At 33.5% G+C, this 2,207-nt stretch overlaps 1 long non-coding RNA gene across 1 annotated transcript; it reads right to left on the bottom strand.

Moving 5' to 3' along the window:
• Positions 1 to 607: 607 nt before the first annotated feature.
• On the bottom strand, positions 608 to 856 carry LOC108948133 (uncharacterized). Its single transcript, XR_011408010.1, has 2 exons — positions 769 to 856; positions 608 to 679 (listed from the first exon to the last, which is right to left on the bottom strand). It is a non-coding gene; the product is annotated as an uncharacterized lncRNA (long non-coding RNA).
• Between the last annotated feature and the right edge of the window lie 1,351 nt (positions 857 to 2,207).

The raw sequence follows: 2,207 nt of genomic DNA, 5'->3' as shown, positions 1-2,207 counted from the left end.
ACCGACCAAAGTTGATCGGTCGACCTTGGTCGGTTTTTGCCGAATTTCTAGTAGTGTCGAGGAATGCCCTTATGTAGAGATTGCTCAAGGGCATGTGTCACTTGCTCCCTAAGTGGAGATTTCAAATGTGGAGCTGCAGTCCCAAGATGAGTTGTGGAAAAAGCAAGTGCGTCTTCTAAGATGTCATCACCGTGATTCTTTACATGTGATGATTCATACAAGTTCAATAATCTTAAGACATCACTAGCAAGAGACTCCTTGAATTTTCAATTTTCATCTTGGAATTTGCTGAATACTTCTGATTTTTCAAGGAAGAATACTCGGGATTAATTAGCCTTCTTGCAAATGAAACTAATAATTTGAACAACATTAAACTCGTGTTTTCATGATCGTCTCACAAGGAGAAATTTTGTAACCATGTTGCCTGACCAATCGAAATTGAAGAGCAAAAGTACATAAACCTACCATTGTAGTCATCATCACCCTCAAAGTATCTATTTCCATTGTAAATGTGTTCCAAAATCTCATCGATTTCTTTATCAAAGTGGTAGTCTATGCCAAGGCGTTCAATAGTGTCAATCAAATTCAATGTTTCAGCCAACTTCTGTCTAGTAGCTAATAAAATGCTCCTTGTTTGTTCCTTCAATGCTTCAATCTCTTGAGCATCTTTTTCTGCAACCTATAAGTGCATTCCAACGCAAACGAGACATTGGCCTTGCATGTAATTAAGAAGAAACTATATGTAAAGAAAAGATGATGAACGTAAACTTGATTATCAATGGAGAAAGAATGGAAACGATCGCCCCAAAGACTAGGAGAGAAGTTGGCGACAGGGCGAACAATCTCTTCTTTATCTGTGAGGCCATTGCTAATTGATTTATACTTGTAGTATTTTCTTTCCTCAAAAGATTAAGAGAATTTTGGTTCTTCTATATTGGATAAAAGTAACTTTAAGATGATAGACTGATGACCCAAATGGAAGAGAAGGCATAAGTATTTATAATGGTAAAAAGTTACAATCTACCGTAAGAGATTTTTGAATTTAAGCGCAAAGCTGCCACCTTATAATCTTATTTCCCTTTTCAATATTTACTAATTTTAGGGTACGTGCTTTGCGCGTATACCATATATTAATGACTATACAATTTTAAAAAAAAAAAAAAATATATATATATATATATATATATATATATAAATAATATATTTGAGTTATAGAGAGCCGAGGGTCTTATCAGAATAACATTTCTACCTCACATGAGGTAGAGGAAAGGTTTGCACATAACCCGTCCTCTCCAGACCTCACTTGTGGGATCATATTGGATATGTTGTTATTATTGTATTAAATTACTAAACAAAAAATTAAGGAAAAACATATAAGTTCTTAAACATGTTGGAGGTTAATCTCATTTAGCTAGTTAGCTCCATAAATAATTGATAATACAAAATCTTAAAAATTAATTAATATTGAGTTAATACATTATAAGGAATAACGTAAATATAGGGAGCTGTTATTCATTGGAGTTGTTATAAAAATAAAGAAAAATAATAATGATAACATTTTAAATATCTTTTGTATTATGTCTGTTCGCAACAAATTTTCGTTGTACGGAAAATAAACTGCAACAAAAATAAAATGAAGAAAAAGAGATTTAATTGATAAATATTTGTGAGTACAATTCTATGTATCCATTGATTCTTCTTTCTGAAATTATCTGTGATTCGAGGGCTTGAGAAGCTTATTTCTCGAATGTAGGACGATGCATACCTCCTTGTGATGTATTTAATCACCAAGAATGTAACGACCCGACTTATCGTTTTGAGTATATACGTTCCTTTCAACTATTTGAACTCTTGAATAACTTCATATGATGTATTATGACTTGTGTAAATCGTCGGTTTCGATTTTCAAGTATTTCAGAATTAGTTCGGAAGAATGAATTTCATGTTTGAAGCTTTAGGATGGAAGAGTTGACCAAGTTAGTTTTTTTGTATTCAACCTCAGATCGGAGTTTTGATGATTCCGCTAGGTCCGGATGGTGATTTTGGACTTGGGCGTATGCCCGAAATTTCATTTGGATATTTCTAGAATGTTTCGATACCAATTGGCGAAAGTTGGAAATTGAAGGGTTTGAATGTTCATAAGTTTGACCGGGAGTTGACTTTGATGATATCGGGTTCGGATTGTAGTTCTAGAAATTTCAGTAGCT

This window comes from Nicotiana tomentosiformis, chromosome 5 (assembly GCF_000390325.3).
Source record: "Nicotiana tomentosiformis chromosome 5, ASM39032v3, whole genome shotgun sequence".
NCBI lineage: Eukaryota > Viridiplantae > Streptophyta > Magnoliopsida > Solanales > Solanaceae > Nicotiana > Nicotiana tomentosiformis.
The sequence above is the reverse complement of the archived record's forward strand: the minus strand, read 5'-3'. Positions and strand labels throughout refer to the sequence as shown.